Raw genomic sequence first — 27832 nt, 5'->3', positions numbered from 1 at the left:
GGCCATCCGGGCCCGGTCGTTTATGTGGTTTCAAAGTTCGAATGGCATATAGTATCTCCTGCGAGGTGATCGGGGCTTCCATAACTTCCCGGCTAGTGTTGGATAAAGAGGGAATCTGAAGATCTTGGAATAGGGAATCAGCAATTTCCCTAGAGCAAGGGGTGTTAGCTTCGTATAATTTAGCTAGTTTTTTGCTAAACTCAGATACTATTTTAACCGGGTTGCTAGTGATGGTATTTTTTCCGACCTTCAGCTGGACAGGTTTAAACGAACGCTCTGGGTTCCTAAGGCGTAAAGCTAAGAAGGTGTCAGGCTTGTTGGCCTTGATATAAATATTGTGTTTGGAACTACGGATGGCTTTGTCAGCAGCTTCCGCCAGGAGCAAGTCTAGTTCTAATCTTGGTTTTTCCATGATCAACCTATTGTCTGCTGTCGGAGAAGCTTGAAACTGTAATAGGTATTTGTTATAGTTAGCCTCCAAATGTTGAGTTTTCAGAAGCTTGTCCCTCTTGAGGTGTGTAGCGATAGAGATACATTTACCTCTAATCGCAGGCTTATGCGCCTCCCAAAGGAGGATGGGGGATATATCCGGAGTGGCATTATGTTGAATATATTCAGCTAGGGCTACTTGGATATCTAAACAAAATGATTGATTAGCCAGATGTTTATCATTAATACACCACGTCTTATCAGTAGATTGAGGGATCAGAGATGAAATTGTGGTATTGAAAGCGCAATGATCTGACCAGGAGATCGGGTGTATATGAGATTGGAGTAGTATGAGGGAAGATGTAACAGGTACAAGTTATGGGGGTTGGAATAAAATGTGAAATTTTTCCTAACCGGATTACATTCTCTCCAGGAATCAATAAGGGAGGCCTGTTGTAATAAAGTGCAAAAATGGGACGAAGTTGAAGACTGTTCCGGGGTGTAAGGGGACTTATCCAAATGAGGGTGGATTACCAGGTCGGAGTCTCCACAAATCAGCAGGGTACCCTTAGAGTGAGCCTTTATCGTTTGAAAAAGGTGAGAGAAGAAAGGAACGGGTTTTTATTTGGGGCATAATAAGAAACGAGAGTGACTTCCGAGTCTTGAAGGATGCCAACCAGAATTATATACCAGCCCTCCGGGTCCTTAATTTCAGTGATAAGGGTAAAGGGCAAAGAGCGATGTAAAGCTAACAGAACTCCCCTTTGCTTAGTCGCCGTTGAGGCGGCATAGACTTGTGGGTATTTATAGCTAAATGATCTAGGGGTTTTATGAGAGGTGAAATGGGTCTCTTGAAGTGCAACTATACTTGCCCTCAAGGACGCAAAAGAGCGAAATGCTTTGACCCTCTTGCTAGGGGAGTTAAGCCCTTTAACATTCAGCGACAAGATGTTCAGGGGGGCCATGTTCGTTCTGTGAAGGAGGACGGCTTATAAAACCTAGGGGCCACACGGGTCGCCCAGACTAGGGGGTAGAGAGGGAAAGAAGGGGGAAAAGAGGTAAAGAGGTGAAAAGAAAATGAAGAGAAATGGAATAAGTAGTAGTAGAAGTTCACATAAGGCGTGTGCATGAACCATTCAACTGGAATAAGTCAGATTAAAAACGCCCGACAAAAAAGTACACCGTCTCCCCAGTCCGAAACCAGGTCAGGCAGAGGGTGTACTAAACTACAAGGGGGGCAGTGACAGTTCTCCGCCGTGCACCGGGAAATAGGTGTGATCAAGTTTGAGATCATTGGATATAACCATCAGAGTAACCATAACATTTGAATGAATACGTCAATCTAGCAATTACAAATGTAACATATACAACTTAGGGAGGGATCCCTCCTAGGAGGGAAAAAGGGAGAAGGGGGGGGGGGGAGTAGGGAAGAAAAAAAGGGAAAGGAGAAAAGGGAAAGAGGGAGGGGAAGTATGGTGAAAGGGAGGGAAGGGGGAAGGGGGGAGAAAAAAAAAAAATTAACATAATTACTGTCTTGTTAGTAGAGGACTATAAACAACAAAAAAATCACCAGACATCAGTGGGAACTTGTATTGTATCAGAATCCGACACTGGAGGGAAGCAGGTTTCAGGAGGCCTCCAAGGGACAAAAGAGGTGTCATGGCCGATCACAAACAGTTCAGCGAGGTACAAATACTTTGGGGCTGGCATAGCTTGTTGCAGTTGAGCGCAGGGGGGTACCCTTACGGATTGCGGATGGGGTCAGAAGATCACGGGTATCCCGTTTGGGGGTAGCCACGTAAGGGTAAGGTCCCGGATGGGCTGGGGTGCGTGGAAGGACAGTGTCCGAGTGTTGAACTGGAGGAGTCAGATGAAGTGATTCCAGCAGATTCTGGAGGGCCTCCGGTGTGCAAAACTTTTCCATTTCTGTGCATCTAAACTCTAAAAGTAAAGTTAATTTCAACACAGTATTTTAATAGCTGCTTCACTAGGCCCAATAAAGACCTCTATGCATAGGTGCTGTTAGATCAGGGATTCTCAAACTGTATGCCGTGGCACAATAGTGATCCGCGTGAGATTTGCAGGGGTGTCGTGGGAGTTTTGAAAAATATTTAAAATTGCAAGCGTTTTGAAACTTTGAACATATCAAAAAATGTAATTGTAACTCAATGTTGCAATCAATGTTGCAAAAATTAAAAAAATTAACATATATAAAAATGCAATCTCTGTCTGTCTGTCATTCATTGGTTCCTTTCATAACACGAGGCTTGTGCGAGATCTCGGGAGAACTCGATCGCCCAAATTATATTGTAATAAAAGAGACTGTTCCATTTAATGCTTATAAATAAAGTTAAATAAATAAAGTTTGTTCATTGTTTAGCGATGGAGAAATACTTAATCAAGTCTGGAACTCTGAAAGAGAAACTGTTAAATGAAAAGCAAAGAAGCAAGCAAAAGTACAAAGATTACAATTGCTTCAATCTGATTTGCTCTCGAAAGCAGGCACATCCTTCACATTACATTTTTAATTAAATATATATGTAAAAAATAAATAAGTTCTTCACCATAATAATTGTAAAATATTTTCAGGGGTGCCATGTAAATTTTTTGATCTTTTTGATGCTTCACATGACAAAAAAGTTTGATAAACACGGTGTTAGATGGTATAGCAAAAAATAAAATAAAAAAAATGGCATGCAGTGTGCATTTAAAGAATATGTAAATAACTGTGCTTACAGTCTCTGCCAATTGTCTTGGTGTCTCCTTTGTATAGGCTCTCCCAAGTCTTCATTTTACACAGACCCTACCATACCTCGGGGCTGCTTCGAAGATGTGGCAGGAGGGAATCCCCTCGGTGCCCCAGATGTGGAAGGGGGGGGGGGGGGGGCGGCAAAGGGATCTTATAAACCTGATGTGGCGCTGTCCCAAACTAATCAGATATTGGAGTACGATAACTAATACAATATCATCTGTATATCAATCCACTGTTCTGCTACACCCTGCCACATGCTTGCTGAGTGTGGTGGACAAGGAATTCTTCATCCCCCCAACTAATACAGCAGTTTCAAGATTGCTGTATATTGCATGACTATCACTGCATAGCTCAACAATGAAGCAGTGGATAGAACAGGTTAATAATACTCTGATTAAAGAAAACCTGATCCTATCAACACAGAAATGTGGTAAATAAGTAATATAAAATCTAGCAACCTTGGCTGGACACTCCGGGTTTGGCACTGTCTCAGCTAGTTCTCAATAGACTACCTCCTTTCTTAGTGGTCAGCCAACGGCAGGGCTGGACTTACCATTGGGCTTCACTGGGCTCAAGCCCATGGGCCCCGCCCGATAGGGGGCCCCGCCGAGATACATAGCCGAGTGTACGCGGCTTGGCTCGGCTCACAGTCACGCCCACTCCCTGTGTTATGTCCATCATAGCGCGGGACTGGGCGTGACTGTGAACTGACCCAAGTACACTCGGCTACTCTTGGCTCCGCTCGGAACTGCAAGAGGACCCAAGAGCCACCGAGAGGACCCGAGAGCCACCAAGAGGACCCGAGAGCCGTCGAGATACACAGGACTCTGTATCTCAGCGGCGCCATTTTTAAATTTCCCTCCTAAAAGTTGTTTTCCTTAAAATTCCTTCCTAAACTTGGGGTGCGTGTTATACACCGATAAATACGGTAATGTATAGAAGGTAGGGCCCGAAAGTGACTCAAGCCCAGGGGCCCCACCACCCTAAGTCCTGCCCTGGCCAGCGGTATGGACTGCTGTGACCCAACAAGGTCCTGGTTGTGATGAGAAGCTTCAGTTAGTTTCACCTTCCCGTTGGAAGGTAGTTAGTTCAATCACAGTTGTTATGACTACCAGTTTGTTTGTCATGTACATTGCTACCAACTTACTATTGAAATATACAGAACCAAAAGCATAGATGGAACACACCTGATATACGTATATTGTTTGAAATGTCATGTCTGAGTTCTATGCTTTGGGCCAACGACTGAATATACCAATGTTACTAAAGTACACCCTGAAGTTACTATGATATATCTGTTTATATTGTACATCTGCTTTTGTGACACAATAAAAAACTTTCTGATTAAGAAAAAAAAAAGAATATGTAAATCCAACATTTTATATTTCTGATGTGCTAGCTGTACCATGTACTTGTATGAAAAAGCATCATGTTCTCTTTGTATTGCTCACTTCGGTATTTGTTTTAAAACAGGATCACAGCTGATCTCTTGTGTGTACCTGTTTAAGTAGCTGAGATGAGGTGCAGAGAACATGTTCTGTCACAAAGGAGTAGAGAACATGTTCTGTCACAAACGGTTTATAAAAGTTAGATCTAAAGATCTCACTGGCCGTTACATTGAGATCTCACTGGCCGTTACACTGAAATATCTCTGACCCAGATTTGTATAATACAGTATCCCACAAAGGTGAGTACACCCCTCACATTTTTGTAAATATTTTATGATATCTTTTCATATGACAACACTGAAGAAATGACACTTTGCTACAATGTAAAGTAGTGAGTGTACAGCTTGTATAACAGTATAAATTTGCTATCCCTTCAAAATAACTCAACACACAGCCATTAATGTCTACACCACTGGCAAAAAAGTGAGTACACCTCTAAGTGAAAATGTCCAAATTGGGTCCACTTTGCCATTTTGCCTCCCCGGTGTCATGTGACTCATTAATGTTACAAGGTTTCAGGTGTGAATGGGGAAAAGGTGTTAAATTTGATTTTATCGATCTCACTCTCTCATACTGGTCACTGTAAGTTCAACATGGCACCTCATGGCAAAGAACACTCTGAGGATTTGAAAAAAATATTTTTTGTTCTACATAAAGATGGCCTAGTGTCATGGTTATGCAATAGAGTTTGTCTGCTTACCTGTCTCCATGTGTTCAGCTCTAGAGACCAGCCGACCCTCACCTGACTGCTTTTGTAATCCATCCTCTGGCATGGCTCCACCCTAGCTCCTATCAGAGAACTCTATATTAACCTGTGCACTGCAGGCCAACCCTGCTGATCAACCTTTGTATGTTTGACTTCCTGTTACCTGCTGTCTGCTCTTCTGTTGTTCTGTTACCGAGTTTGGTCGTGTCCCTGACTATCCCTGTTTGCCTGTGATCCTGACCTTTTGGCGTGTCCCTGACTATCCCTGTCTGCTTGTGGCCCCGACCTTGGCTTTATCCATCACTATCCCTATCCGCATGTTGCCTACTGTGGGTGTGAGCTTGGGGACCCTGGGGGTCGCGGCCTGGAGCCAGTTGCAGCCCAGTCCATCCTCACCACTAGAGGCTCTGGTGAACACCTTCTGGCTCTCAGACTCCGCGCCCCAGGGAATCTTACGCTCTAACCCCAGTGGGATCCGTCTTGGTGTTCCGGCGGCCCTGCCTTCCTTATCACCTTGACTCTCGTCTGCAGCAGTCAGCCGTAGGGTCCACAAACATTGTGGTGCACTCCTGATCCCTATGGTGTGCATCTGTCACCTGGCCTCAAGGTGACCTGACACCTAGGCTATAAGATGATTACCAAGATCCTAAAACTGAACTGCAGCACAGTGGCCAAGACCATACAGTGGTTTACCAGGACAGGTCCCACTCAGAACAGACCCTGCCGTGGTTGACCGAAGAAGTTGAATGCACATTCTCAGTGTCATATCTAGAGGTTTTCCTTGGGAAATAGACGTATGATGCTGCCAGCATTGGTGCAGAGGTTGAAGGGTGGGAGATCAGCCTGTCAGTGCTCAGACCATACACCACACATTGCATCAAATTGGTCTGAATGGCCGTAGACCCCGAAAGAAACATCTTCAGAAGATGATGCACAAGAAATCCCACAAACAGTTTGCTGAAGACAAGCAGACTAAGGACATGGATTAGTTTAGAGTAAGAAGTAGTGATGCCACTCCAGGCATGTTAGTATCTAGAAGTATACTATAGGCCGCCTAACCTGAGGGAGTAGGGGGAGACGGACCGCATATCACAATTTAGATTAGTGGCAAGGATGGGAAGTGTCATCATAATGGAGGATTGTGCTGAGTGGTTTAACTCCAATGTAAAAATGCATATAAAAGCAAAGGAGAAGACCTTCAAAAAATACAAGGCTGAGGGATCATCATCAGCATTCAAACTTTACAAAGAATGCAACAAGAAATTTAAAGGTGCAATTAGAGCGGCTAAGATAGAACGCGAAAGACACATAGCGGAGGAGAGCAAAAAAAATCCCAAGAAATTCTTTAAGTATATAAACAGTAAAAAAGGGAGGACAGACCATATTGGCCCCATAAAGAATGAGGAAGGGAATCTGGTTACAAAGGATGTTGAGATGTAGAAGGTATTGAATTTATTCTTCTCCTCAGTCTTCACGAGGGAATCGGGGAGCTTCAGTAAATAAAACTGCAGTGTTTATCCACATGACACATCACAGGAAGCACCCTCATGGCTAACAGAGGACAGAATTAGAAATAGACTTGAAAAACTTAACATTAATAAGTCACTGGGAACAGGTGGCTTGCATCCGAGGGTCCTTAGGAAACTCAGCCAAGTAATTGCCAGACAATTGTTCCTAACAATTTTTACTGACAGTCTACTGACTGGAATGTTACCAGCTGATTGGAGAAAAGCCAATGTAGCACCATATTTAAAAAAGGGCCAAAATACATCACTGGGAATTACAGATCAGTTAGCCTGACATCAATATTATGCAAGCTCTTGGAGGGGATGATAAGGGACTGTATACAAGATTTTAGTAATGAAAACGGTATCATTAGCAGCAATCAGCATGGATTCATGAAGAATCGTTCTTGCCAAACCAATCTATTAACCTTCGACAAGGAGGTGAGCTGCCATCTAGATAAAGGGAGACCCATAGACGTGGTGTATCTGTATTTTGCAAAAGCATTTGATACAGTACCCCATAAATGTTTACTGTACATTGGCAAGAACCATAGGTGAGTACATGGTTTGAAAACTGGCTACAAGGGTGAGTTCAGAAGGTAGTAATAAATGGGGAGTACTCAGAATGCACTAGGTTGTTTTACAAGGTAAGGGTTTACATATACTTTAAAGGTAATCTTTGGTTGACTTATGTTTAGGACTAAAACATAAAATGAAAATATATTTTAATTCAATACAATAAAAAGAGTATTGCACTGAAATATTAAAATACATAAATTATAGCCAGCTGGTGGAGCTCCAGAGTTTATAGACTGAAAGCTTTTTTTTTGTGTGTATTAAGATGAGAATGTAATTTGATCAGAAAGTATTCAAAAGCAGCTGAAGGATCCAGAGGAAAGGACTCCCAGCTGTCATTCATAGCTGTATGAATTTTCTAAACAAAAGAATGAGTCAACAAGTGAACAGCTACTTCTCAGCTTTCAAATTATTCTCTGAAAAAAAGATGTTACAGAAATATCCTAATAACCATTTATTTTTAAACTAAAAAATGTATAATACTGGTAGTGGTAATTATCAAAATGAGTATCCATTTATGAGTTTATAACAAAAAATAAACACTTTTCTTTACCCCTTTTGATGCCAGATTCGTTTTTTTTTTTTTTCATTTTTTGTTTACATGTTAATCAAAATCATTTGAGTCCTGAAGCATAAATCCCCCAAAACTTAATATTTTCTGAAAGCGGACACACTAGAGAATAAAATAGTAGCAGTTCCAATATAAAAGATGAGGCTGTACCAAGTAAATAGCTACCAAATATGTCAAAACTCATGAAATGGAAATAAACGTAATTTTTCTATATTTTCCATATGAAATGCAGTTTATATTTAGCCATGAATAATGAGCCTATAATTATTGATCTAATTCGAATGTGTATGTGATGGTGAAGGGCTCCAAATTTTTTTTTTTTTTTGGGGGGGCGGGGGGGGGGGGGGTTCAGTGATTTGTGTAACTTTAATTTATTACGCTTTTTTCATTTATTTATTTTTTGGGGGAATGTCATAGAGGACATAAAGTCCTGTATGTGAGGATTTTTGGTGACAGGTTTCTCTTTAATGAGACACCAGGGGGCTATCACAGCAATAATTAATATGGATCTGGGCCCCCTGGGTCCCGATCATTAGCATGAGACCCGAGGCTGTCACTGACAGCTTGGTCTCAGTGCTGAGAGCATGCGGCACTTCAAGCTCAAACAGAGGAACACATATATGCTAAGCCCAATAAAGATTAAAGCCCACTTCCTGGATGCCACATATATAAAAAAAAAAGTAAAATTAAGTATTGAACATGTCACTATTTTTCTAGGTAAATATATTTCTAAAGGTGCATACAAAGAAACCAAAAAAAAAAAGTTAAAAAATGAAGTTATGTGTGATAAAATTAAATAATACAGGGGAAAAGTGTTGAACACGCTAACTGAAATTTATTTAATACTTTGTGCAAAATCCTTTGTAATGACAGCTTCAAGACACGTCCTGTATGGAGAAACTAGCTGCATTCATTGTTCAGGTGTGATTTTGGCCCATTCTTCCACACAGTCTTCAGATCTCGTAGGTTTTGTGGGCCTCTTCTATGAACTCTCATCTTTGGTTCTTTCCATAGATTTTCTATTGGATTCAAGTTAGGTGATTGGCTGGGCCATTCTATCAGCTTTATTTCTTTTCTTTGAAACCAATTGAGAGCTTCTTTGTCTTGCTGAAATGTCCACCCTTGTTTCATCTTCATCATCCTGGTAGATAGCAGCAGATTTTTATCAAGAATGTCTTGGTACATTTTTACATTCATCCTCCCTTCAGTGATATGACGTTTGCCAGTATCTTATGCTGAAAAACAGCCCCACAGCATGTTCTCACCTCCAAACTTCACTGTTAGTATGATGCTTTTGGGGTGATGTGCATTGTCATTTGACCTCCAAACATGGTGTGTATTATGGCATCCAAAGTGTTCATTTGTGGTCTCATCTAACCAGACTATATTCTCCCAGTATTTCACAGGCTTGTCTAAATGTTGTGCAAATTTCAACGAGCTTCAACATGCTTTTTCTTCAGCATTGGAGTCTTGCGTGGTGAGCATGTATACAGGCCATGGCGGTTGAGTGCATTACTTATTGCTTTCTTTGAAACAATTGTACCTGCTAATTCTAGGTCTTTCTGAAGCTCTCCACAAGTGGTCCTTGGCTCTTGGGCAACTCTTCTGACAATTCTTTTTACTCCTCTGTCAAAAATCTTATGAGGAGCACTTGGTCGTGGCTGGTTTATGATGGTGAAATCATGTTCTTTCCACTTCCTGAATATGGCCCCAACAGTGCTCACTGGAACATTCAGAAGTTTAAAAATCCTCCTGTAACCAATGGTGTGCAACAATAAGGTTGCAAAGGTCTTGGGAGAGCACTTTGCTTTTACCCATCATGAGATGTTTCTTGTGTGACACCTTGGTAATGAGACCCCTTTTTATAGACCATCAGTTGAGACTGAACCAGCTGATATTAATTTGCACTGACAAGGGGCAGGATTGCTTTATAATTACTGATAGATTTCAGCTGGTGTCTTGGCTTTCCATGCCTTTTTTACACCTCCCTTTCTTCATGTGTTCAGTACTTTTACCCTGTGGCATTTAATTTTATTACACATAACTTAATTTCTGAGCTTATTTGTTTTGATTTCTTTGTATGTATGGAATGCATGGGTTGTTACCGACATGTGGGGAAAATGTCATATCAATAGCACATTTAGAAATATATTTACCTAGAAAAATGGTGACGTGTGCAATAATTATTTTATCCACTGTATGTGATTCCATCATAGAGGGATTAAAGTGGTTGCATAGTCTTTTTTATAACTTTTACCTACAGGTAAGCCTATAATAAGGCTTACCTGTAGGTAAAAAAAATATTTCCTAAACCTGTATGGTTTAGGAGATATTCTAAAAAATCCTTGGAAAACAGCGCTGTCCAAAAAATTGCTCAATCGTTCAAAAAAAGGCCTAAGCCAGTGAGGCAAGCTCTAAAATTAATAATAAATTAATTACTGACAATAAACTAAATATAAGTTCTTGCTGCAACACAATGTGAGATACCCACAATAAACACAAGCCAAAAAATAAAGCTGCGCTAAAACTTATAAAGTGAAAAAACTAAAGAAATGATATTGTGACATATTAAATCCTAGTATCACATACTAAACAATGTGTGTAACCAAAAATTGTGCAAAAATTATTCAAAATTAAAACTCATAAAAAGTCCAGGGGGAAGAGAAACGCAAAGAAATAAATAAATTCAGTCCATTGAAGTGACTCTTTAAAACACCCTTTAGATGTATAGCAAGTGTGCCCAAAGAGAGAGTTCTATCCACCACCGAATTCAGTAAGGCTTACCAGCTGACAAGATCTCTTTTTAGGGAGATCATACAGGCTTGAAAACAAAACGGTCACTCCTGATCTCTCCAATGGGTTCTGCTGGCGTCTCCAACTCCTATGACTTCTTGTTAGAGCGTCTCACATTCCACCATAAATTATTTGGTAAGAAAAAAAGAGAAAGGCTCCCATAGCATAATTCCGTATAAAAGTTTTTTAAATCCGAACGTAATAAAACAATAACAAACTCACAGATTTCCAGCTGAGTACAAGCGTGTATATAACCACGAGCCGGCCGGCTCTCTCCTGTTTACACTGCCCGCCCTTCCTGGTCAACGGGGAATGGCGGTGACGTCAGCACGCCGCTCACCTTACGTCGTTTCGTCAAAAATGACTTCTTCCTGGGGTCAGGAAGAAGTAATTTTTGACGAAACGACGTAGGGTGAGCGGCGTGCTGACGTCACCGCCATTCCCCGTTGACCAGGAAGGGCGGGCAGTGTAAACAGGAGAGAGCCGGCCGGCTCAGCACGCCGCTCACCCTATGTCGTTTCGTCAAAAATGACTTCTTCCTGGGGTCAGGAAGAAGTCATTTTTGACAAAACGACGTAGGGTGAGCGGCGTGCTGACGTCACCGCCATTCCCCGTTGACCAGGAATGGCAGGCAGTGTAAACAGGAGAGAGCCGGCCGGCTCGTGGTTATATACACGCTTGTACTCAGCTGGAAATCTGTGAGTTTGTTATTGTTTTATTACGTTCGGATTAAAAAAACTTTTATAAGGAATTATGCCATGGGAGCCTTTCTCTTTTTTTCTTACCAAATAATTTATGGTGGAATGTGAGGCGCTCTAACAAGAAGTCATAGGAGTTGGAGACGCCAGCAGAACCCATTGGAGAGATCAGGAGTGACCGTTTTGTTTTCCAGCCTGTATGATCTCCCTAAAAAGAGATCTTGTCAGCTGGTAAACCTTACTGAATTCGGTGGTGGATAGAACTCTCTCTTTGGGCGCACCTGCTATACATCTAAAGGGTGTTTTAAAGAGTCACTTCAATGGACTGAATTTATTTATTTCTTTGCGTTTCTCTTCCCCCTGGACTTTTTATGTGTTTTAATTTTGAATAATTTTTGCACAATTTTTGGTTACACATATTGTTTAGTATGTGATACTAGGATTTAATATGTCACAATATCATTTCTTTAGTTTTTTCACTTTATAAGTTTTAGCGCAGCTTTATTTTTTGGCTCAGGAGATATTCCCCTTGCAATGTGTCGCTGACTGCAGCGGCGCATGCGCAAAGGGGATTCTCGGTTGAAAGTCCGACAGATGCCGCACCCTGCTGGAAAGAAATCTCCCGCGTGCATGCGTGGGAGTGACGATATTGCGGCTCCGACCACTAACGGCGCCGGAGCCGTGATACCTGGCAGATACGCAGAGGGAGCTGACATGTTCCCTCGGCGTATCTTCCGGGTATCATGGCGCTGGATCGGGCGAGATGACGGGACTTAGTTCTAAGGTAAGTATTTCATAATGAGCTAGTATGCAGTGCATACTAGCTCATTGTGACTTTTCTCTTGCAGGTCAGAAAAAAAAAACATCAGCGGGTTTACTCCCGCTTTAAGTTCATCCCTAATGAGCAAGTGTTTTACTACAAGAATAAAGAGGCTGAAGTTGATACAGTAGTGAAAAAATGCCCATAAGTAGAATAATTTCAAAAAGCAAGGCTAAGCCCAATTTTACAAAAAATGAAGAACACAGTATTCTGTTTTACCTTAAGATTTACGATACTGCAGGGAATACAGCAGTAAACAATTGGCCAACTGGATATTGGCTAACTGAACAATTGGCTAACTGAATCAAAGATAATAGGCCTAGCTAGATCATGCCTAACTTTTATTTTATCTATGGGGATAGAGGGTGTGGTGAGGTTTAGGTGCACATTGCTCTTGCACTGTTTTTTCTTTTTTTCTTTCAAATGATGCAGCTGCATGCTGTAAAAAAGCTACTTCAAGGTCAGTAGCAAGTGAATACTTCACACTGATGACCCCAAACTTAAAAAAAAATCCTATTAACGTAAAAAAATTCCACAAAATAAATTAAAAACCCACAATACCACTGAAACTAAAGCCTATTTTTAAGAGAAGTTTTGCAGCATAAAATAAGTTTAACCTAAAAAAGCCTTACAACGAGACCTGGAGATATCATTCAGTACTCATTTTTTTGGGCATTCGGAAGGTTGACAGGCATCATTCATTGTGATTGATGTGGATCTGAATAGCTTGATAACTGGATGATGATGGATGTATATTATAGATTGTTTTTATTTTTTAAAGTGTGGTTTAAATATTAACTTTTTTTGTGGCTTAATATTATGTATCATTTACTATGTGGACATGGTTGTGGCAAAGAGGCCTTGCCCTAGTATCAAGGTGCTTTGCCAAAGGGGCCCCCATTGCAAGGTACCCGCCATGTTTATGGCCTTGTATGGTTCACAAGGGGGGCACACTCATCCCCCCTTTACTGGCCAACAAGACTACTTGCTTAAATATTAGTCTGCCACAGTATATATTTTTTTTGTTCTTGCTTTTTTTGCATGGATTCTCCCATAACATGTATTCTAGACATGATAGCCTGATATGGCTATGGCTACTGGGTCATTTTGCAGGCACTATTGTGCTAAAAATAGCATCTACAAACCGACCTGAAACAGCCGCTGCTGTCTCTCCAATGTGGAAGCCCTGAGGGCTTTCACACTGGAGCTGTGCGCTAGTAGGACGGTAAAAAAAAGTCCTGCTAGCAGCATCTTTGAAGCGGTGAAGGAACGGTGTATACACCACTCCTCCACTGCTCGTGCCCATTGAAATCAATGGGGCACCATGGCTATGCCATGGTGTTTTTTTACCCTTTCTCAGCTGCTAGCGGGGGGGGGGGGGGCAGGACCACCCCTGCTAGCGGCCAAATAGCCCCCCGCAAATCTGATGGTACATGGCGATGTACCTCCCGCCCCAGTGTGAAAGGGGCCTTAGGGGGAACCTATCTTTTTTTTCTTGTTTTTTCTTTGTACAGTTCTCCTTGACATTGTTACCAGACTCTCATCTAGTATATATTTTTAGGGGGGGGGGGGTCCCTCAATAACATCTATACCTGACCCTCAGGACAAGGGTCTAGTATAAATCAAGGAAATCCTAGGGTTCTTTGTTTACAAAAATATATATAATTTTTTTTTTCCTCAGTTTATACGGATACGTATTCTTCTACATATTTTTGGAAAAAAAATTGCAATAATAATAATTATTGATTGGTTTGTGCAAAAGTTATAGCGTCTACAAAATAGGGGATAGTTTTATGTCATTTTTCTTAATATTTTTTTTTATTAGTAATGGCGGCGATCTGTGATTTTTTGGTGCTATTTTGGAACCATTCACAGTTATACAGCGATCGATGCATTTAAAATTGCACTGATTACTGTGTAAATGTGACTGGCAGTGAAGGGGTTAACCACTAGGAGGCACTGCATGGGTAAAGTGTGTCCTAGGGAGTGATTCTAACTGGGGGGGGGGGCTGGGCTACACGTGACATGACACGGATCACCAGGGATCACCGGGGATCACTCAAGGAGCTGTGACCAGTATCCTGTCACTTCCATGTTTCCCCCGAAAATAAGACTGGGTCTTATATTATTTTTTGCTACAAAAAAACACACTAGGGCTTATTTTCAGGGCATGTCTTATTTGATTATGGCACTAAAGTGGTTGTTACCCTAAAAAAAAAATGTGTTCCTTTTAAAGCATGATAGATAGCACAGTGCTTGTGCTGCATCATTTACCCACCCCCTGCTCTAAAAATCAATTATGAATAAACCAATAAAAAATAAAAAAAAGTTACTGTGTCACCCCCCACCCCTCCCCCCCTCCCACTTTCAGGTCAGAAGTCAGAAGTCTGTTTAATCATTAAAAAAAAAATCCATCTTGCTTAAAATCCTTATCAAATACTTTTAATAAAAATGTTATACTGGTACATTAGTGTGTCCACAGTTTTATACCATAAAAAATATCTTTTACAGCTCCCCTGGGCATTCACATCTGATCTGCTCTTCTTCTCTGAGATCCCCGCTGACGTCAGCCCTCTCTGAGTACTGCAGAGGGAGGGGCCACAGACATCAGTGGGGAGGAGAGGATGAGAGAGAAGAGCCAAGATCCCGCCGATGTCAGCCCGCTCCACACACTGAAGAGGAAGGGGCTGCAGACATCAGCCAGCATAAGAAAAGAGGACCTTCGGCAGCTGTAAAACATTGAGGGTTATTTACGAAAGGCAAATCCACTTTGCACTGCAAGTGCACTTGGAAGTGCAGTCGCTCTAAATCTAAGGGGTAGATCTGAAATGAGTGGAAGCTCATCTCATCTCATCTCAGCTGATTTTATCATCCAATCATGTACAAGCTAAAATGCTGTTTTTTATTTTCCTTGCATGTCCCCCTTGGATCTACAGCGACTTTACTTCCAAGTGCACTTGCAGTGCAAAGTGGATTTGCCTTTCGTAAATAACCCCCATATGTTTATAATATTTTATGCGTCTTATTGTTCAACTTTTTTCTGTTCTCTAGAGCTTTTTATCAAATATCGGTAACGTCCTATTTCCCTGAGGAAGCCAATGACTTGGCGAAACATGTAGGGATGACCTGACCCGAAATTGCATCAAGGCCTTCTACCAATCTGGCCCTTTGTGGAATGTGATTGGCTCGCTAATTTTTTAATATTATTTGTTCTATAATGTATATTTTTGATATGACGTAATAAAAAATTATTTTTTCCTAAAAATTGCTCTGTATCTGAGTCATTTGGCACTGCAATAATCCCTATGTCCTCCATTCCCTATTCTTTGAATCCCCATTGTATTATTAATACAGTAATGGGAATAAAGGTGTAGCGCTTAATACAGTAATAAACAGAGACACTGAACCAGTATACAGTAATGGATTACAGTTTTTTTTGTGAACTTTGATAGGGCTTATTTTCAGGGTAGGGCTTATGTTGCAGCCTGCCCTGATAATCACACTAGGTTTCACTTTCAGGGTAGGGCTTATTTTCGGGGGAAACACGGTAGCAAGAATGGGCAAATGCTTGTTTACATCAGCATTTCCCTGTTCTTCCTCTCTGTGAGACGATCACAGGTATTCCCGTGGACATCGAGTCTGCAGGACCTGCGATCATACTCATGGAGCTTGTGCCTCGCTTGCACGCCCACAATGCCGCATCTTAAAGGGCAACGTACAGGTACGTTAATATGTCTGTACGTGCCCTTCTGCCGACATATATCGGCGTGAGCCAGTCTGCAAGGGGTTAAGATAGTGCAGCAGATGCAAGGCCTTACCATCATCATGTTCTCTCTGAACAAGCAGCAATAAATCAGTCTGGCTGCTCCAGAAAGGGACTTTTATATCTTTAGAAAGGTTTATCTCAATGACTATAAGTGTCTTGCAGACAATAACAAATGGGTCCCTGATGGGTAATTCATCTTGTATGTCCTTGCAGTTTAATTTTCCTAACAATATATTTTTACAAAACTTCATTTTTTGTTGCTATTGTATCTTATATCAGGTATAAGCTGTAATTTCTGGAATAATAGGCTATGTATTCTATCATTGCTTAGTTTAATATTTAAATACTTAAAAGGTATAAAAACCCTAACAATGAACATCTCTTATTTGCTTCTCTTGCGTCCATATAATATACAATTGAAAGTGTTTTGTTATAACTGTATAAGTGCACAAATACATGTTGATCGTGTCAGAAATCTTGTCAGCTGTTTCTATGCTGTGATTCTATCAGTTACATTGTTCCCAGTGTAGCACCGGCTCCTGAAGAGCACACGCTATTTGTTTTAAAATTTAAGTTTACACCTGAACTACCGTTTGGTTTGGGTATAATTGTCTAAATTTGGACTTCAGCATCAGTCTGACTGGACTATGAGATGTTCAGCCTTACCACAGGGGGCACTGTCTCTTCTGACAGGCATGGAACTATGGTCTGGTTGGGTGCTTAAGTTGCTCTCTTTCGGAGCACGCCCAGTGGGAGTGGCGCTCTTGCTGTGCTTTCTGGGAGAGGGTATTTAAGATGCAGATGTCACGTAGTTCGGGGTTCCGGTCCAGAAGGATGTACTGACTTCATGGTCCTGGTCCTCCTGACCAGCCCCCAGGAAGGCTATGGCCGGGGGTGCGGATCCACCCGATCTTGTTGTCTTGGGGCTGGCTAGCCCAAGGCAGGGAAACTAAAGGAGGACTCTGGGGTGTTTGGGTGCCATCTCGGTTTGGGAGAGACCCATTAACTTCATAGCATTCCAGGGGAGGACTCTTCAGAAGAAGACCACATACGTGTTGGTTTCTTAGTAAGAGCCTGGAAGGGCTCAAGTACCCAAGAGAATCCGTTCTCATGGATATCGCCAAGCTGGCTGAAAGATCCAGGTATCACATGAGTGTTCCATAAGTGTTAGTTTCCTGAAGTCTACAACACCGTCTGTGTCAGAGACATATTACTGTATGTTCTACAACAACATCTGTGACAGAGACTTGTTCCTGAGTAAGCACCTTGTTGACTGCTAGGCCTTGTGAGAGAGGGACTGTCCAACTTGAGTGAACATCCATTTGCGAATGGCTATTCTTTGAATGCAGTCAAAGTAAGCAAGTTCTTCAACACTGACTTTGACACTAAGGCCGCGTACACACGCGGGGACTGTTCGCCCAACTTTGTCCGTCAAACAGTTTCGGCAAACAGTCCGCTCAAACTTAGCATGGACGGACATGGCCACACACGACGGACGAACAGTTTGCTGAAACCGTGCGCGATGACGTGAACGGCACGTACGACGGGACGAAAAATACGACGTCCTATACACTGCATTATAACTTTCGGCGTGAAAATCCTTTCTGAGCATGCGCGCAACTTTGTTTGACGAACAAGCCTACACACGAGCGGACTGTTCGCTGAAACAAGGTTTCAGCGGACAGTTTTTCGGAAATTCCGAAAAACCTTGTCCGTCAAACTGTCCGCTGAAACTGTCCGCTGAAAGCCCACACACGAGCGGACTGTCCGCCCAAACACTGTTCAGCGGACAAAGTTGGGCGAACAGTCCGCCCGTGTGTACGCGGCCTAAGAGTACCTGAACTTCCTTTCCAACCCTCTGATCCCATTTTAAGAGACTGTTCATTGTCTACGTTTTTGCAAATAAAATCCATTTAAGTGGCTCTATCGTCAGTCTCTCAAGTTACTGGGCCATCTACCACGGGATACCCCTAGACGTGAAGTGAGGAGAAAGAAGGTAACGGTAAGCCCAATCTAATCAGCAGTTCCTTCCGTTATAGTGCTACACCAGTTATCTCAGAAGGCTGCAAAACTCCTCGGCTCTATTTTATAGGGAAGAGGAGGAAAAGGTTCTGTAATCCTGTCCCATAGTAACAATGCTTCTGCATAAATACAGCGTTGTGAGTGAGAATTTCCCCCTTATACCAGAGGTGTTTTACTAGTTAGCAGGGACAAAACTAGAAATCTCAGGGCCCCATAGGAAATGTAATGCCCCCCCCCCCCCCCACACCCAAACTAAAAACAAAAAAAAAATCTGAAAAAATATATTGAGATTCAACTCAGAATGTTGCACCACATCCAAATGTGAATATCAAGGCAAAAATAGGTATCATAATGAAGTTTAAATTGGTAGCCACTAGTAGACCCAAATGTAAGGGAAAAAACACTTAATTGAATAAAAACCCAAATTATTATGACAACATTATACAAACCGCTGAAAATCATGAAATAGGCATCTATGTATATTTTTTTTATTCTCCGACCACGTCTTATATACAGTATGTACCAACACCAACATACTTTGGATCATGCTATAAATGTTTGAACAAATTGTATATTTTATATATACATGTATGATTATGTAATTTTGACTATTACCAGGTTCTGGGTCTGTGGAATGTTTAGTGCTGGATGTGGCTTACCCATGAAGAGTGACAGGTAGCACACACATGATTGATGATGAGACTGATGTCAAAAATCCCCTTCCCCTTCCCACTTTTTTTTTCCATTTTTAGTCTAGGGTTAGTGGACTGCAACTACTATCCATGGGTCTGATTTGAGCTATGTGGTACTTCTGTTCCCCAGAGAGATATGACATGTCCATAGTTATGCCCCGTACACACGAGAGGGATTAAGTCTGACAGACCTCCAAAGGAGTTCCGCCGGAGTTCCGACGGAGTTCTGGCGGACTTTTCGACCGAACGGACTTGACCACACACCATCACACCAAACTCCGACGGAGTCGAACGTGATGCCGTACGACTGGATTCGACATAGGAAGTTCCTAGACAGTAGCCAATAGCTGCCCTAGCGTCGGTTTTAGTCCGTCGGAGTAGCACACACACGAGCGGATTTTTCAAAGGGGACCGGGTCCGGCGGAGTTCCGTCGGGAAAATTTAAAGCATGCTTCATTTCTAAAGTCCGTCAGACTTTAGCTTCGCTAAAGTCCGTTGCAGCCCACACACGATCGGATAGTCCGCCGGACTCAGTCCGTCGGAGTTTGGATGTCGAAAAGTCCGCTCGTGTGTACGGGGCATTACATAGTTAGTCAGGTTGAAAAAAGACACAAGTCCTTCCAGTTCAACCTTAAATAGTTCTCCCCCCCCCCTCCCCTCCCCTCCCTTCTCTCTTTTCTTTTTTCTCTTTTTTGCACTGCTCCATCGTGTTTCACCACATATGGAGCGAATTTGTCTCTCCTCACTCAGACTCATGGTGATCTGGTAGTGATTTTACTATTTGGCACCAGATGTCATGTCATGCAGCCCTTGGCGGGGCATACAGTGCAGTGCAAAAATATTCACCCCCTTGTTTTTTTACCTATTTTGTTACATTACAGCCTTTAGTTCAATGTTTTTTTTTTTTATCTGAATTATATATGATGGATCAGACCACAATAGTCTAAGTGAAGTAAAATTAGAAAGATATATACATAAAACTATTTTTCAGAAAAAAAATATGCGTATGTATTCACCCCCTTTGTTATGAAGCCCATAAAAAGCTCTGATGCAACCAATTACCCTCAGAAGTCACATAATTGGGGAAATGATGTCCACCTGTGTGCAATCTAAGTGTCATACAATCTGTCATTACATATATTTATGAAAGGCCCCAGAGGCTGTAACACCAAAGCAAGAGGCACCACTAACCAAACACTGCCATGAAGACTAAGGAACTCTCCAAACAAGTAAGGGACAATGTTGTTGAGAAGTACAAGTCAGGGTTACGTTATCAAAAAATAACCAAATGTAGCACTGACCCCTGAAGGAGAAGCTGAATTTATTGGGCTTACCGTTACCTTCTTCACCTCGTATGCATCTAGGGGTTTCCCGAGGTAGATGGCCCAAAAACTGCAGAGACTGACGACAGATCCATTTAAAGGGATTTTTATTTGCGAAAAAAAATAGTTAACAACACAGTCTCTCAACATAGGTTCAGAGGGTTTAGGTGAAAAGTCCAGGTACTCTTAATGTTAAATTCCGTATGAAACAGTCTCTCACTTTGAATAAATCCAGAGAATAGCCATTCACAACTGGATCCTCACCCAAATTGGATAGTCCTTCTCTCACCAGGCCTAGCAGCCAACAGGGTACATGTGCCAGGAATAAGCCTCTGCCACAGACTTTGCTATAGAATACGTTAGGGAAACTTGAAAGCTTGTAGAACACTTGTGTGGTACCAGTATCTTGCAGCCGGTCCGGCGATACTGCACGAGATTGGATTTGCTTAGGTCCTTCAGCTTTTCCAGGTTCTTGTTGAGAAGCCAACCCTTTGTGTGGCCTTCTCCTGAAGAGTCCTCCCCTGGATAACTTCACAGTTGCTTGGCCTCTCCACTAACCGAGATGGCACCGGGCCACCTCCGAATCCTTTCTTCAGTTTCCTCGCCTCGGGCTAGCCAGCCCCAAGATGCAAAGTCAGGTGGATTTGCACCCCAGGTGATGGAAGTTCTGGGGGCTGGTCAAGAGGACCAGGACCGTGCAGTCAGAACATACTTCTGGATCGGAACCCCAAAACATGTGACATCTGCACCTTAAGTACCCTCTCCCAGAAGGCACAGCAAGAGTGACACTCCCACTGGGTTGGTTCCGAGAGAAAGTAACCTTAATGCACCCAACTAGACTGTGTTTCCATGCCTGCCACAAGTGACAGCACCACCTATGGCTAGGCAGAACATCCGGCAGTCCAGTCAGACTGATGCTGAGGTCAAAATTTAGAGTAATCAAACCCAAACCAAACTGCTGTTTAAGGGTAACTTTAAATTTCAAAAACACATAACGTGTGCTCTTCAGGAGCCTGCGCTGCACACTCCCCCTGGTGATTTAGACGATGCCCTCATCGTCTAGCAAAGAAACAATTTCTAAAGCTAGAAAAAGTACCTGAAGAATCCTCCCCTGGATAACTTCACAGTTGCTTGGCCTCTCCACTAACTGAGACGGCACCGGACCACCTCCGAGTACTTTCTTCAGTTTGCTCGCCTCTGGCTAGGTTTGGTTTGGGTTGAAACATTGCAGTATATAAAACTGTTGACATAAGTACAATACACATACACCACCCAATTCCTGCCTATCTTCACCACCCATTATCCGGCAGTTTTGATAGACGATCTTGGTAAATCCTAAAAAAGAAAACACACAAACAAAAGAACAGAATACATACTGAACTTGTTAGAAAGCAGGATCTCATCCCATTCTCAATGAGATCCTCTCTTCTAAAGTTTTAAAGCCCCTTTTTTCTTTTTTAAATAGGCTAGAAAAAAACATTTGTGCCGACCCATGCCACCTAGTGGTCAGAGTCACTGAAGTGCAAGTCTTTTCCCTAAAAGCAGGTACTGCACCCATAAGGTAATCTTGACACAGTGCTTCTTATGAGCTTACCCTATCTAGCTACCCCACAGTCCTTGCTTTTTCTTTTCAGGAAAAAAGGAAAAAAATAACTCTTTTGAATCCAGAAAACACAGTCCAGGTAGTCTCTTTTTTTTAACCAATAAAATCTTGGATCTGGTAAAGTCAGGTCTTTTCCCTGTGCATTGACAGTTGTTATAAAGTAAACGGCACTATCTTTGTCCAGTCTGCAAATAAAAACATTATCCCCATAGATATGCCGACCGTAGCTCCAATGCTGCAGACCAGGACCATGCAGTCAGAACATACTTCTGGACTGGAACCCCAAAACACGTGACATCGGCACCTTAAGTACCCTCTCTCAGAAGGCACAGCAAGAGTGACACTCCCACTGGGCTGGTTCTGAGAGAAAGTAACCTTAATGCACCCAACTAGACTGTGTTTCCATGCCTGCCGCAAGTGACAGCGCCACCTATGGCTAGGCAAAACACCCGGCAGTCCAGTCAGACTGATGCTGGGGTGAAAATTTAGAGTAATCAAACCCAAAGCAAACTGCAGTTTAAGGGTAACTTTCACTTTCAAAAACACATAGCACGTGCTCTTCAGGAGCCGGCGCTACACAAATATTTGATGATCCCTAGGAGCACCATAAAATCTATCATAACCAAATGGAAAGAACATGGCACAACAGCAAACCTGCCAAGAGACGACCGCACACCGAAACTCACAGATTGTGCAAGGAAGGCATTAATTAGAGAGGCGACACAGAGACCTAAGGTAACCCTGGAGGAGCTGCAGAGTTCCACAGCAGAGACTGGAGTATCTGTACATAGGACGACAATAAGCCATAATCTCCATAGAGCTGGCCTTTATGGCAGAGTGGCCAGAAGAAAGCCATTACTTTCAGCAAAAAATAAAATGGCACGTTTTGAGTTTGCGAAAAGGCATGTGGAAGACTCCCAAAATGTATGGAACAAGGTGCTCTGGTCTGATGAGACTAAAATGGAACTTTTTGGCCATCAAAGAAAACACTTTGTCTGGCGCAAACCCAAAACATAACATCACCCAAAGAACACCATCATGTTTTTCAGCAACCGGGACTGGGAAACTGGTCAAAATTGAGGGAGAGATGGATGGTGCTAAATACAGGGATATTGACTTTAGGGGGATGAATAGTTATGCACATTGACTTTTTCTGTTATTTTTGTCCTATTTGTTGTTTGCTTCACAATAAAAAATAAATAAAATCTTCTTCATGTTCTGTAAATTAAGTGATGCAAATCCTCAAACAATCCATGTTAATTCCAGGGTGTGAGGCAACAAAACACGAAAAATGCCAAGGGGGGTGAATACTTTTGCATATATATATATATATTTTGTACAAATTACTAGCCATCATGCTTTCAATGCATGCTTACAATATCATCCATCAAATCAATTTGTTTATGGTCTATGAGTTTTCTCTGTGCAAGTGTATGTGTGTGTGTTGTGTGTGGGTGTGCGCTCGTATACAAGTTTGTGTTTTTCTGTTATTTGCTGTATTGTAATGCTGAACTCATAAGAGTATTCTTAATGTTTTTAATGCTTCTATTGAGTTTTTTATTTATATTCTTAATTGGTTATGCAGTCACATATCTCCATTTGCCCAGCTTTCTCCATAAAAATGTGTGTATCTATGAATATAGCTGTGGGACTCTAGGACCCAGTAGCGATGTCTCCTGTGCTTATAAGCCCTTATCCAACATGGCCCCCGTTAGGCCTTAAGAGGGAGCACATGCTCTGCAAACGCGTTGCCTATTGGTTCTCCTCCAACCCTCGGCTCCCTCTGCTAGTGTTCCAGACCCAAGAAGTGTCGGCAATCACCGTCGCAGCCCGCTCTGAGCCCCCAGCAAACAGCCCCACGGATGCACCGACTTCACAGATGTCTGTCAAATTGTGCCTAAATCCCTTTTACTATTTTACTCCTGTGAGTACCCATTTCCATTTGTGAAATTAAACCTACTGTCATACTGCGCTTATGCCCTGTACACACAATTGGACATTGCGCCCACAAAATCCGTCTGATTTTTTCCGACGGATTTTACTCGAAACTTGTGTTGCATTCACACGATCGGACAAAGTTGTCGGAAAATCCTATCGTGCGGAATGAGGTGACGTTCGTTGTGTACGATGGGACTACGTAGAGGCTAATAGCCAATAGTTTTAGTCTCGTAATTCAATCTGAGCATGCGTGGCACTTTGTCCGTTGGAATTCTCTACAATCGATTGGAAAAAGTCCAAACGGATTTTGTTGTCGGAAAATTTTAGATCCAGCGCTCAAACTTTTTCCATCGGAATTTCCGACGGTAAAAGTCAGATACAGCCTACACATGATCAGATTTTCCAACAACATAATCCGATCGGACCTTTTCCGTCAGAATTTCCGACCGTGTGTACAGGGCATCGGAGTTGTGCCTGTGTTTTCTTCTCAGCTGTTCCAGAAGACCCTTCTTATCTTTCACTGTGCTGCCTTCAAGTTGCTTTTATATGGACTTTATGGACTTTTATATGAGTCAATTTCTTAAAGATTTATCTTAACTATTCCCTTCCCCCATGAGCAATTAGTTTGGTGGGTTCACATTGAGTCTGGCGCAAGTGCCGACTTATTTCCTATGTGTGTAATTAATGTAAACCAATCAGATTTCCCTGTTTATTTTGATATAAAACAAGAATTTGATTCGTTTCTGTGGGATTTAATTGCAATAGGGTGCTATATTTCTTATTTTCAGTTTTAATGACTCAGAACCAAAAGCTTCTCATGATAATGCGTTATAGATTTAAAATGTATCTATAGCCTAAACTTTGTATTGTTATTATGGATAGAGTATGGTAAGGCTAAATTTCTAGCACTTCAACTGCTGCCTTTTCAGTTGGTAGACTCGGCTCCCTTCCGTGAGTTTGTGCAATGAACGGTTCCTCAGTGGCAGGTTCCCAAATGGCACTTTTTCTCACGGAAGGCGATTGCGGCTCTCTACTGGCATGTGGAAGGCAATGTCCATGCCTCGCTGGACAGGGCGGTCAGCAGTAAGGTGCATATTACCGCTGACTCATGGTCCAGCAGGCATGGACAGGGACGTTACCCGTCTTTCATGGCCCATTGGGTCACTCTTCTGGCAGCTGGGAAGGATGCAGGAGAAGGTGCAGTAGTGTTGGAGGTTGTTCCGCCACCACGCCTCCAAAATGCTACTACTGGTTGTGACACACCTCTCTTCTCCACCCCCTCCTCTTCTTCTTCCTCCATGGCCTCTTCCTGTGCTTTGTCCTTGGAACCAGCGGTGCTCCGTGGGCGTTCAAGGGGCTACGCAAATACACAGGCAAAAAGATGTCATGCCTTGCTTGCGCTGGTGTGTTTGGGGGACAGGAGCCACACTGGGGCAGATATTTTGTCAGCTCTGCAGGGGCAGGCCGAGAGATGGTTGACGCCACGCCAGCTTAAGCCAGGAATGGTGGTTTGCAACAATGGCACCAACCTTCTCTCCACCCTCCGACAGGGACAACTGACCAATGTGCCCTGTGTGGCTTACGTCCTTAACCTGGTGGTGCAGCGGTTCTTGGGCAGGTACCTGGGCTTACAGGATGTCCTGAGGCAGGCTAGGAAAGTCTGTGTGCATTTCTGCCGATCATATAATGCCAGTGCTAGGCAGGCTGAGCTCCAAAAGGAGTTGAACCTGCCCAAGAACTGCCTTATATGTGACATGCCCACCAGGTGGAAGTCAACGTTGGCCATGCTGCAGTGGCTGCATGCGCAGCAGAGGGCCATCAATGAGTACCTGTGTGACTAAGGCACCAGGACAGGGTCAGGGGAGCTCGGTTTTTTTTTCACCACGCTAGTGGGGCATGATCAGGGATGCATGCACTTTCCTGTCACCATTTAAGGAGGCCACAAGAATGGTGAGCAGTGACAGTGCATGCAACAGTGAGACTGTACCTTTTGTCCACCTGTTGGAGTATATGCTGTGTGGAATAATGGACAGGGCACTTGAGGCAGAACAGAGGCAGGAAGAGGAGGACTCCCTTGCCTCTCAAGGCCCCCTTTATCCAGACAGTGTTCCTGCTGTCCCGCCGATCACACAGGAAGAGGATGAGGAGGAGGATTGTGTCAGCATGGAGGTGGAACCTGGCACTCAGCATCAGCAGCAGCAGTCTTTTAGGGATGATTTACAGTGCCAAGAAACCCGTGGACTTGTACGTGGCTGTGAGGAGGTGGCTGCAGATCATGTTGTTCTTAGTGACCCAGAGGACACCGGACCGAATGCCTCAGCTAACCTACGCTACATGGCCTCTCTGATCCTGAAAAGCCTGCGGAAGGATCCTCGTATACTTCGGATCAAGGAAAGGGATCATTACTGGCTGGCAACTCTCCTTGATCCACGGTACAAGGTTGTGGACCTTATCTTCCCATCGCAGAGGGAGCAGAGGATGAGACATCTCTGGGAGGCCTTGCAGAAAGGTCTGTGCAACGCATTCCCAGAGACTGGGAGGTTACAAACTCCTGGTCCTGGACAACGTGTTGCTGAGGCTTCGTTCAGTCACAGAAGGAGCGGTGGAGAAGGTGGCCGTCTGACCGATGCATTCAGACAATTTTTTAGTCCGCAGCCCCAAGGTATGATCAGTTCCAGCAACCATCGCCAGCGTCTGATTTACATGGTGCAGGAATACCTAGGGGCAAGGTCAGACTTGGACACCTTTCCCACCGAAAATCCTCTGGCTTACTGGGTCTTGAGGATGGATCACTGGCCAGAGCTTGCACAGTATGCAATTGAGCTACTGGCCTGTCCTGCATTCAGCGTTCTTTCAGAACGCACATTCAGTGCTGCTGGAGGCTTTGTAACCAATCACAGGGTGCGCCTGTCCACCGACTCGGTTGATTGACTGACTTTCATTAAGATGAATCAGTCTTGAATCACCACCAGCTACAAAGCACCTGAAGCTGATGTAACTGAATAATGTTTTTTGAAATGTCACATCCCTTCAGGACTGCCTATGCTGATGCTGAGTGACTGTCCTGTTATGTTGACTGACTATCCTCTTCCTCCTTAATGATCCTGCTGATAGCTTGGAAGAACATTTTTGGATCTGGGTGCCGCCACCAGTGGCTAAGGCCCAATTTTTCAGCCCCTGTTTAACAGGGGCGTGTAATTACAACTTTTGATGCAATACTTTGCAGCAGGGCTCATTCCTGCACTCCAACTAGAGTATCTGGGAGAGGTTGCAGTGTCGTGGCACCAGCACCAGTGCCTAAGGCCCAATTTTTCAGCCCCTGTTTAACAGGGGCGTGTAATTACAATTTTTTATGCAATACTTTGCAGCAGGGCTCATTCCTGCGCTCCAACTAGAGTATCTGTGAGGGGTTGCAGTGTTGTGGGACCAGTGCCTAAGGCCCAATTTTTCTGCCCCTGTTTAACAGGGGCGTGTAATTACAATTTTTGATGCAATACTTTGCAGCAGGTCTCATTCCTGCTCTCCAACTAGAGTTTCTGTGAGGTGTTGCAGTGTTGTGGCACCAGTGCCTAAGGCCCAATTTTGTAGCCACCGTTTAACAGGTGTATGTAATTACAATTCTTGATATAATATTTCACAGCAGGGCCCGTTACAGCGCCCACTGAGAGTAACTGTGAGTACTTACAGTGTTGTGGCACCACCACCACCACCACCACCACCACAACCACCAAATGCCCAATTTTTCTACCACTGTTCAACAATGGCATGTAATTCCAATTCTTGATATAATAGTTCACAGCAGGGCGTTCCAGCGCCCGCCAAGAGTCACTTTGAGGACTTACAGTGGTGTGGCAATGCCAACACCTTAGGCCCAAATTTATGCAGAGCATAGAGGGCAGGCCCCTACTTTCAAACATCCAACTTACAAACGTCTCCTACTTGCAAAATGGAAGGACACAACAGGAAGGGAGATGAAAAAAGACGGACGACAAAAAAAATTATACAGAGGTGATTTTTTGACTGGAGCTACACTTTAAAAATGTACCAGTTTAACAGGCTTTATACTCTCTTCCCACATCCCAGGTCCAATTGACATCTTATATATCCCCACTTTTTACACACAGTAACGGCACTAGACAGGGATGCCCCCTGTCCCCCTTACTGTTTATATTATGCCTTAAGCCTCTAGCC

Source organism: Lithobates pipiens, unplaced genomic scaffold (assembly GCF_037356315.1).
Source record: "Lithobates pipiens isolate NorthernLeopardFrog02 unplaced genomic scaffold, aLitPip1_a1.2 Scaffold_19, whole genome shotgun sequence".
Classification (NCBI taxonomy): Eukaryota; Metazoa; Chordata; class Amphibia; order Anura; family Ranidae; genus Lithobates; species Lithobates pipiens.
This window is presented reverse-complemented; position numbering follows the sequence as displayed.